Genomic DNA, 11,868 nt, shown 5'->3' on the forward strand with positions numbered 1-11,868 from the left:
TTCGAACCCCCGCTCAGTCAAAAAAAAAAAAATCCGCAAGGCAAGGCTTTGGGAAAAGTCTGTCTTATGCGGCATAGGTTGCCTTAAGGTATAATTAAAAGTTTACCTTATAAGTCAACCTCTGCCAGTTTCGGCAGAACTTATAGTTATGCCTTACGGCAACCTATACAACATAAGGCAGACTTTTCCAAAAGCCTTGCCTTGCGATTTTTTTTTATTTCTATGCCTGAGCCGGGGTTTGAACCCAGAATCTCAGGGTATTCTAGGCGAAGGGAAAAAAATTAAAGACCAACACTTTGAGGTACAGAAATTAAAGACCACCCCGAATAAAGGACAGTCCTGCGAATTGCCCCAAAAATTAGATTTGTTGATCCAACAATCAAGTATTAATGTATGGGCAATTCGCAGAATTGCCCTTCTTTTGGGGTGGTCTTTAAATTTTGCCCTTCATATTTGAAATCTTTAAATTTTGCCCTTCGCTAAATTCCATGGGTTTCAGGTTCGAACCCCACACAAATAAAATTTTAAAAAAAAATTCGCAAGGCAAAGTTTAAATTTCGCTATGCCCCCATCGGCATACACTTGTGAAGGAATTAGCAAAGTTATGCCGGATCCGGCATACTTATGCCTTATGGGCAGACTTGGCATAAATATGCCGGTTCCGGCATAACTTTGATAATTCCTTCACAAGTTTATGCCGGATCCGGTATAAAAGTTTGCCCATTAAAAGTATGCCCTCATCGGCATAAACTTGTTAAGGATTTACCAAACTTATGCCGATGGGGGCATACTTATGCCTTATGGGCAAACTTTGCCTTGAAGCATATATATGTATTTTTTCAAGCATATATACCAAAGTTACATGGAAAAGTATTATGCCGCAACCAAATGTCCTTCCCGTGATACAAATTCACACTTTGGTGGCAATACAAGGTAGATTAGCAGCGTTGATAGACTTTAAATTTGGCATTCAAGTGCCATCGATTGCATCTTCGCAAGGCACCTCAAGAAATATTTTCCCATCTTTATTTTGAATGCTCCATCACAAAAGGATCGTGGTACAGATTATTGGTATGGCTGGGGTACACTAGAAGAATATGGGGGGCAAGATGAAATCAAATGGATCTCACACATTGCTAGACACAAATCGTGCCCCGCTCCATTACTTGCCGCATTTTGGTATGCTAGTGGCATTGGTTTGGAGAGAAAGGAACCTACTCGCATTTCAAAACACTCGCTTTCTTCGATAGACTCGCAGAGAGATTGCACAACATATTCACATCCAAGGCAGAACAACTTCAAATGGCAAAGAGCTCTTCTGCTTTATGAATTGCTATCCCTAGCTAAGTGTAGTTGATTAAACCGTCGTTGTTTTTTTAATGTAATAGTTGCTCCTAGTTTGACTTATACAAGTTAGTGAGTAGGAATTTTACCATGCGGTTGAAACAAGGCTTCACCAACTTTGTCCGTACAAGTTTTTGGATGGAATAGAATAGACTTTCAACCAAAAAAAAAAAAAAAAAAGTTTGCCTTATAAGGCAAAGTTTAAATTTTGTATGCCCTCTCCGGCGACTTTTAGCTATGTTTAACTAAAAGTCACGGAGGGGCGCACTTTGCCTTGAGGACGAGAATTTTAGTTATGCCGGATCCGCATAACTTTAACTTTTTCTTAAAGATTGTATGTCGGATCCGCATACACTCCCCCAAATCTGCCTTGCGAAATTATTTTTTATTTTATGCCCGAGCGGGGGTTCGAACCTTTAACTTCATGTATTCGCTCATCTTTCCAAGCAAAGGGCAAAATTTAAAGACCACAAATATGAAGGGCAAAATTTAAAGACCACAAATTTGAGGGGCAAAATTTAAAGACCACCCCAAACGCAGGGCAATCCGTGCAAAAAAATGTTAATGTATAGACATGAGAAAGTGATGGGCTTTGAATTTTGAGCCCATAATTAGATAATTTTGAAATAATTGCACGGTTTTCCCTTTCAATGGACCGGTTTTTAATTATTGTCCTTCAAATGGACTGGTCTTAAATTTTTATCTTTCAAAATCGAACTTATGCCCAGCGGAGCATAACTTGTGGATAGTATAATGCGTAACTTATGGCCCTCTACGCATAAGTTTGATTTTGAAGAGCAAAAATTAAAGACAAACCATTTGAAGGGAAAAATCAAAGATACCAACCATTTGAAGGGAAAAAATCGAAGACCAGCACAAAATGGGGAAAAAGTGCAAATGACCCGATTCTTTTTCAACCCAAGCCTGCTGGCAAATTCCACAAAAAGAAACCCTTATATACAGCACGTAAATAAGTTTTGTGCTATTGCACCTAAGTCAATTTTGCCGTTCATAATGATTCTCTAATACATGATTGCAAGTTGAATTGAATTGTCAAGAGCATCTAAGTTAGAAGCATTTAGAAGTAATCTTTTACATCTTGGATTCCCACGTGTATATAGAGACAGACGAGCATCGTTAGCTCTTATAATGTATAGCATTTCACCTTTTCCTCCCTTTTCGATGTGAGCTTAATGCTCGAAAAAAATAAGAGATTGTAGAATTTGCCTGAGGTGTCATACACGGGCGGATCTAGGAGGGCGTGAGGGTGTTCATCCAAACTTCCTCGATAAAAAATTACACTGTATATATAAGACAATTTTTCTTTTTATGTAGATATACAGATTTTGGATCCCTTGACACAAGATTAGATGTTGGCGCAATGATTAAGGGGGTTCAAAATTCAAATCCCAAACACTACATTTTTATATTTCGAACATTACATTCTAGAGACCTGTCTTTCGTATGTGATGCCAAATATACTCCCTTAGGGACTCAACATAGTTGAAGTCGATTTGCCGAACTATCGTACTGTGGGATTTCAAGTTTGGTACCATATTTGTCATTGTCCAAACCCATGGCATTTGTTATGTTTTGCCGCTTTGGCCTAATAAAGTTAATGGATATGTTCTTTGGACTGTGTCATCGTCGAGTCCAAAAGCACACATATATATACCTTGTGAACTTATACTTACCAACGGAAGTTGAAAACTTAACGGAATCATTAATTTAAAATATAGCAAATTAAAAAAATCAAAGGTGAAGGTTAGTTTGTTCGGAAGGCTAGCCTCCATTGGCAAGCACATTCGTGAGGTCATCATCAACTCATCCCCTCCATTGTATTCTTGCTCTATCAAAAATTTGGACCCGCAGCTATGCCTCACTGGAATTTAAGGCTTTTCTTTATCAAGTTATCAATTAAAAATGTCATGATTGATGGCTCAGCATTTGCCTCATAAACAGTAGTTCCTCGTATATTACAATTATAAAGAAATTAGAAAATTTGCCCACTCGAAAGACTTCACGATTTCCATCAAATGAAGGATATATTTGTTAACTTTCATAATGACAGGGGGATAAATGGCTCAAAATTAGTTTGGAGGATATTTATAGCCATTAAAACAAAGTAGAGGGATATTTTTGATCCTTTTCCCTATAAAATAATAGTTTCCTAGTTTTGAAACATTAAAAATAACAATATCCTACAAAGATAGACCTACGACTTTGCATTCTGAATTTAAAGACAGCTACACTAGGTACTAAATTTGACACATTATTAGAAGCTTAGGAGATGCCTTTAAATTGTCGTCTAGACTATCAGTTTTTCCATCGTTAATTTTCATTTCACTCATTTCTTCAGGAAGCTCATCTAGTTCAGAATTATCAAGTCTAGTATCCATTGTTGATGTTCTTTCAGTAGTGGTTTCCTTGGATGTAGAAGTCATATCCTCCTTTAGAACTGTAGTTTTACGCCTCTCTTCGATTTGAGTTTCACTAATTACCATTTGATTTACTTCTTGTTCAACCTTCACCCTCTTTATGCTTGTGTCACCACCCTAATAAAAATCAATAATAAGTCATATTCTTTTGTGATAGAGAATATCCAGAGAGTAGTATATTACTGTTTTCAACTTATTCTCTATTTTAAACTTTCATCAAGAAGATTGAAGTTGTCAACACAATCATGTGTAACCTAGTTGCAAGCTCTCTTTATGAAAGTGATTAACTATAATGTCTCGAAGGATTAGAGAAAATGAATCTTAGAAACAGTATAGAGAATACCACTCAAATATCCACCAGCGAAGCTCACACCAAGCTGTGTAGTATTGCTGCATTTGTCTTTTGGTGTTGGAATGACACGTTTATAGAGTTGTTCCTTTATGGTTTCAAATGATGCAAACTTCATCATGTTGCTTGTAAAAAAAACATGTGAGACTCAGGCAGTCTAGGTAGTTTCCATTTTTCACAGCAATGGAACATTCAAGTAAGAGTAATTAAACAGATGCCAAGCAGTTCGATCAATAAAGTTTAGACTCCTCTTTTTTCATTTTATACGACTTATATATTTGAAAGTATCTTAACTTTAAACTTCTCAATTTATATTTAATGGTATGCCCTCATAACCATAGAAATGTCATGATATATGATTTATGAACACATGTTCTAAGGGTACTTTTGGTTAAGTGCCAGAACCCTTTCTTTGATTTTAATTTGCGTGTCTAATCAAACAGAACACTGCTATATAAAATGAAACAGAGGAGGTACAGACTAAGCTTGCCAGAAACTGGACGACACCTTTGGGAAGGTTTTCAAGCTTAAAAGTCAAAGAAAGTATCCAAATGAAAAATCAATATCCTAGTGATGGAAAAATCAGAGGATACTAATATGGAATTGTCGTCCCCAGAGACGTACCGTCCCCATGTAAAGCCTATAAAGAAAAATTCGAAGGTCATATTTTTCTACTAAGAGCCCGTTTGGATTGGCTTATAAGTTGCTTATAAAATTTGTTTTCAGCTTTTTGTTTGGTTGGCACGAACACAAAAAAGTCATTTTGTGCTTAAAATAAGCCCAAAAAAATTAATTGGTTTGTTTGGCCATCTTTATCTAAAAAACTTATAAAAGTGAAAGCCAAAAAAAATAAGTTAAATTACCCCAACTTATTTTTTTGGGCTTATGTGTTCGCTTTTTTAAGCTCATCCAAACAGGCTCTAACAACAAATTTGTTCAAGATAATAGAAATTGGCATACCAATCAGTGCCTTCAGCCATGAAAACTTGAGAAATCCATCAGACAAGCTTCTGACAAAACCAAGCTGAGTTAGATCAAAGTCTTGTACTTGACAGCATTCTCAGGGGCAGCAAGGTGTGAATAGTATTTCTTGAAAAATTCATAGAAATCAATATATTTGCATACACGCTGTGCACTATAACCAAGCAAAGTAGGCACCCAACCCCCCCCCCCCCCCCGGCTAAAGAATCCTCTAATGCCCTGCTCCTTAAGTAAAATTCCAAAACCCAAGGAAATACTCTTGTACTTTGCATGATCAATCCAACAAATCAAACATTTACATCATATGGACATTAAATCCGCCATTAATCCAATCTTCTCTAGAAAGTTTACACTTTTCCTTCCATTTTCCTTTTCTCTTTCGGATTTCAGATCAGCAAGAGAAAGAACAAAATGGAAGAGCAAAAAATACAGACGTGAAATCTCTGCCAATAGAAAGATTCTAGTTTTTTGATTTGTATACTTATTTATAGAGGAATAACCGATTAGAGTTAGATCAAAAGTAACACACAAAAAATCCGGCCTAGCATGAACAATTTTATGCAAGTCTAAGTATAGCCTTTTCATGATAGTTATCTTCAAATGATCGCAGGAGTTTAAGTTATGTACAATGGCAGTAACAGTAAAAATTTGACACTACTAATAGCACACAAAAGTATGTCATGACTACAAGGTTTCACTGTAATTCTTTCTATTTGTGTCCCTCTCTTTTTCCCTAAGTTTTGCGAGCATCACAAGGAGAAACCAAAGTTTGCTCATTGCAAAACATTGTCCATAAGCAATAAACGGGGCAAATAGTACAGTAACTGAAGTCTGGATTCAGGGAATTTATTTAAAAAATCTAAATAAATAATAAGCATTAACTGAATTAAGGAAGGTTATCTCATTTGATTAGTCAAAAGTTAAACGCATATCCAATATACTTTGGACCACGACGGTCACCTAATAATTGCAAAGCGACTATGAAAGTATACATAAAACTAAATCATAGTGCAATCTATAACCATGTACAGACAAAACACTGGCATTTTACTTATCGAATTAAGGGACATTAAGTGACATACTTTCATGTTTGCATAAATGAAAAATTCAACGAACTAATTTTCTAATCTTTCTAATTGAAATACAATATAGGTATTCCAAATATATAGGAAGCATAACAATGTAAACAAAACTGGTTGAGTGCATTCTGCATTCAAAAATAAAATCAGACACCCAAGTCAATTTGTTTCACAACAGAGACTTAAAAAGATAAAATATATAATCTCGTCAAGCTTATAGTGGTCACGCCGCCATGAAACTGTTGAGGCTGTTTCTGATCATTCAAAATTAGTTCTTTCTCCTGGACGGGATGGATGGTAGTTACAGGATTCAGTTTTTTTACTGCTTAACGGATGTCTATTCTTTTTGGGCAGACTTGTGAAGAAGGTGAGACCAAACATGACGGAAAGATTGATAAGGAAGAGTGGAGAATTTTAGTCCTGTGACATCCTTCACTTCTGAAAAGGAGCGATTTTTATTGTGGTACTGGCTTTGGATTTTCATATTTCACCGCGCACAAAAACTAACAGAGCAGTCGTTATCCTTGTAAGGGAGGCCGAACAGGTGCGATTGTGTAGCGTGGTGACTTTTAGGCTTTTTATTTATATAAATAAAAAGGAGGAAAAAGGCAAAAAATTGACGTAAAAGATAAATAGGATTTCTGGCTTTAGAGAGGGCCACGTCAAGAGGCCTATTGTCCTGCTTTCATATATATATATATATATATATATACAAGATTAAAAACTCTAAAAACTCTAACCCAAGACTTCTGAAGCTAGAAGATGACGATGGAAGTTGGTAAAGGACCTGCCATTTTCACCTTGAATTCTGAAGAACTAAGAGCCAAATGACCATTTAAGCATCTACCCTTAAATGGTAGCTCCACACTATTTTGAAGAAAAAAAAAAGAAATAACATGTTTATATTAATTGAAGGTTAATTATACTTAGTCGAATTACACAGGGACCATAACTGAAAGAAACCTATAATAGGGGACCAAAATTGCTATTTGCCCTATTATATAATACTACAATTTTCCCTCCATTTTCTATGTGAAAATTGCCAAAAGTGTTATGCACCCTTTCTTCGAAATTTTGCTAGCTCATATTACTCCTACCAGTCCTTCACCTTGAACCACTTCATCACCTAGCCCTCCATTAGTGACTGTTATTCCCGTAAAGCACAACAGTGATTATTATATCAGTTTGTGTTTGTTAATCAAAACCAAAAACAGAAAAATAGTGAAAACAAAAATGTAGAAGAATCAGAAAAAATCTTCCGAGCCCACAAGTTGCTTGTGTGTCCTTAAGGAATTATAACCCCCTCACTGTTGCCAAAGGATCTAGGTTAATTCCTCCCAGGATAGAACAGAAGAACGTTTCTGTAGTAGCGGCAATACAAACCATAGAACTCCGACGAACTCAAATTAACGAAGCAAATCACAGGACATTTACGGTTAGTAGATGTTAAAACGCACTGAACAGTAAGAGAAGAAGTTGAGAAATTTTATGCAGAAAGTTCAGAATTTCGTTATGTGTCAAAATGAGGTGAAGCCTCTGAAATTTATATGGGGGAAGAAACTGTTCCGAACAGGCAAGGTGACCATTCGGAAATGACTTGCCTGTTAAAAAAAAATGGTTGTTTGGTCCAAAAAGATTATCAATCAATCAGATCATTTGACCAAATCCAAATCCAAATCCAAATCCAAATCCGAGCCTAGCGACGACGATAGCGCCAGGGGAGTCCCTCTTCTCAACCCTTTATGAGCTAGAGGATGTGTTTTGATACATAAACACACAACTCTCTCTTTCCACTATCAAAGTGGTACAAAGTGCTCTTTCTAAAAGGAACTTTGCTCAAATTTTCAATTTTCCCTCCATTTCTCTTCCCTCCATTTCTCATTCACACCAACTAAGCTTAAGCTTAAAATCCTAACAATCCCCCACATGAATGGGGAATGGCTATAATGAAAATATGCATGAAAAAACTATGTGATTTGCAAATAAGGATTAATCGCATCTGAATAAGTAGGTTTCCCTTTGAACTTTTCATAGTGAACATATATCGGGTATACTCGGTCAATTGGTAGATTTGATATCCTTGAACCGTCGAGCTTTAGTGTATACCTAGACAACATATGTCACACAATTAATCCTTAACCGTCTTTGGTTCTCATTGTTGTGTTCGTTTCGGCCATGAACACCGCCTGGTTTCATAAGTGTGTAGAGAATTTGGCTTGACAAAACTCTCCTTGAAGCGGCTTCCACTTCTCACTTACATAGTTGATTCCTAAACGTGTAATCCTTTAAAAACACAATTTGATAGACCCTGTATCGAACTTAGAAATCATTAAAAAGCCTTAATGCTCTATCCTTGTTACTGAACATTGTCTTCATCATGAGAATGGACCAAGGTTGTTGTTTGACAATGTTGAACCGTCAATCATAACTTTGTTTGATCTCTTTGAACCTAGAGCTTGGGATCTCCAGTCTTCTAGGTAGAGTTACCGCCATGATGACTTGTCCTCGGCCATAGTCCCATTCCCTTTGATGATTTCTCAACTGCCTCTATAGCTAGGCCTTTTGTAAGTGCATCCGACACATTATCCTTTGACTTGACATAGTCAATTGTGATAATTCCATTAGAGAGTAGTTGTCTAACGGTATTATGTCTTCGTCGTATGTGACGAGATTTTCCGTCATACATAACGCTCCCAACCCTTCCTATTGCGGCTTGACTATTGCAATGTATGCATATAGGTGCCAGAGGTTTGGGCCAAAATGGAATGTCTTCTAAGAAATTCCGGAGCCATTCAGCTTCTTCACCGGCGTTGTCCAACGCTATAAATTCAGATTCCATGGTAGAGCGAGAAATGCATGTCTGCTTAGATGACTTCCATGACACTACTCCTCTACCAATGGTAAAAACATATCCACTAGTGGATTTAGTTTCGGTTGAACCGGTGATCCAGTTTGCATCACTATATCCTTCAATTACCGCAGGATATTTGTTATAGTGTAATGCATAATCTTGGGTATATTCCAAATACCCCAAAACTCATTTCATTGCCATCCAATGAGTTTGGTCAGGATTACTTGTATATCGACTCAGTTTACTTATAGCACAAGCTATATCAGGTCGTGTACAATCCATTTTGTACATCAAACTTTCCAACACTCGAGCATAATCCAATTAAGACTTGCTTTGACCTTTATTCTTTACAAAGGAATGGTTCAGATCAATTGGAGTTCTCGCGACTCTGAAATTCAAATATTTGAATTTTTCAAGTACCATTTTAATATAATGAGATTGAGACAATGCTAAACCTTGAGGAGTTCTTTGAATTTTAATTCCTAGAATTAAATCAGCAACTCCTAGGTCTTTCATATCAAATTTATTAGCAAGCATGCGTTTTGTAGCATTTATGTCGGCAATCTATATATAATATAAAGCTAGACATAGACAATCATATGTGGCACCTCTCTATGACCTCCATTGGCATTTATCTTTTTTCTCCTTTTTTTGAATTTTTCCTTATTTAAAAATTAATATTCTATATTAAAAAAATCAAAACATTACTCACTTAATACTCTTAATTATACCTCTTAATTATCTTACTCTCTTGCTCTTCTATTCGTTATTATTGTTTTAATAGAGAGGAAAATGAAAAGTTATGAAGGCAATTAAGAATTGCGGGGAAATGGATGACAATGAAGAGTCGACCAATCCTTCCGTTGAAAAGAAGAACATTCTTCCCAAATGATTTTTATGAAAATTAGTGCACTTAATACTAATTTTGTTACAATGATCATTAATGCATTCAATATTAGTGCACGTAATACTACTTTTATTACAATCAATTGATGTATTCATTTATCAATACTAATTTTATTATTACTATAAATACAAAAACATATCTAATTCATTGCATAATTTTTTTCTCTTCTTTCTCATTTATCATTTTCACTCTCCTCATCCCAAAATCTCTGCACGTAAAGTTTCCTCCTTTTCTTTTCCTTTTTCCCAATGTGAGTGCTTTTTTGCTCATCATTTTCTTTTTCGTACTCTTATCTGACTCTTCTATACAATCGGTGAGCTTTTTCACGTATTTCGTTTTGGAAATACAAAAAGTATGTACTCTTCTTAGGCGAACGAAAATGGTTGTAGGTTCAGTAGGAGGGTAAATCACACGAGAAAATGAATTTTGCAAAACAAGATAGAAGTGATGCACATTGTTGTAGAATTTCTTTTTATGTAGGTTGATTTGGAGGGTAAATTCACAAGACGTTGAGAATTACAAAACAAAGGTAATAATCTTTCGAGGTATTTTTTCGTGATGCACATTGTTGTAGATTATGTTTTATTTTATTTATTGTGTTTGCTTTTAAAATGATTTTGAGTTTCGATAGGTGACGACAATATCGTAGAAAGGTATTCACTCCTCAAGAGCTCGAAAAAAAGGGTATATAAATTATATACGTGTTGTTACTCTTTTAGTCAGTTCCAAACTTAATAGTTATAGTGCTAATTCATATTTAGTAACTTTGAATTTTAGGGGTGATATTTTTCTAAATTCAAATTGATTTTCGTTATCTCTTCATTGCTCACAATAGGGGGAGAGAGAGAGAGAGTGTGTATAATTATCTTTACATGCCCTCGAACCAAATGATAACATGAAAAGTATGTCATTGTTTTCCTACGCATATGCAAACAATAGAAAAAAGTTCGAACCACAAAAAGGACTTAACTTCCTCAAAATTTGCTATATAGATTTTTTTTATGGTGTTTAAAAGATGTTGTTTCGCCAATAGTTTCATAAAAATGAAAAATGTGTATTATGGTGTACAACATATAATATGTTTTCTTAAATATTTAAATATCTATATTTTATTATTAAAATTAGATTTATATAGATAAAGATTAGATTGTAAATCCATAACAGATGTTTCAAAATTATATTTATTGGACAAAGAGGTTGATAAAAAATTTGATGTGTTACGAGCTTTCTAAATTTATAAGGCTATTTTGTGGTTGAATGTAAAAAATAAAGTATATAAAAGGAGAACAAATTTAAAAAAGACGTACAAAATTATAAGAACAAAGATCATTAAGAAAGACTTCTTCAAGAAATATTAAAGTGTTTTGCTATGTAATTTATTGGCATGTAATTTTTATTAGCTAAATGAAAATAGATAATGTTGAAAGAAGAGGACGAGAAGGCGTAGAGTCCCAACTTAAAAGCCGTTTTTTTAAATTAAGCATGAAAAATATAAATGTAAAAAGTCACTAAATTAAAAGTTTTATTTTTTATCTCCGAGCATTAGAAAAAGGACCAGAGACTATGTCGATAGTATCACCGCGCGAAGCGCGGATAAATTTACTAGTATCTTTACTCATTATCAACATATCATCTACATATAAACAAACAATGACTATATGGTTTGGAGTGTTCTTAATATACACACATTTATCACACTCGTTAATCTTGAACCCGTTTGCCAACATTGTTTGGTCAAATTTTGCATGCCATTGCTTGGGTGTTTGTTTTAGTCCGTAAAGAGACTTAACAAGTCGGCACACCTTCTTTTCTTTTCCTAGAACAACAAACCCTTCAGGTTGTTCCATATAGATTTCTTCCTCCAAATCTCCATTTAAGAAGATGCTTTTAACATCCATTTGAGGATTTGAAGATTAGGA

The sequence above is a fragment of the Lycium ferocissimum genome, chromosome 5 (genome assembly GCF_029784015.1).
Source record: "Lycium ferocissimum isolate CSIRO_LF1 chromosome 5, AGI_CSIRO_Lferr_CH_V1, whole genome shotgun sequence".
Lineage (NCBI taxonomy): Eukaryota > Viridiplantae > Streptophyta > Magnoliopsida > Solanales > Solanaceae > Lycium > Lycium ferocissimum.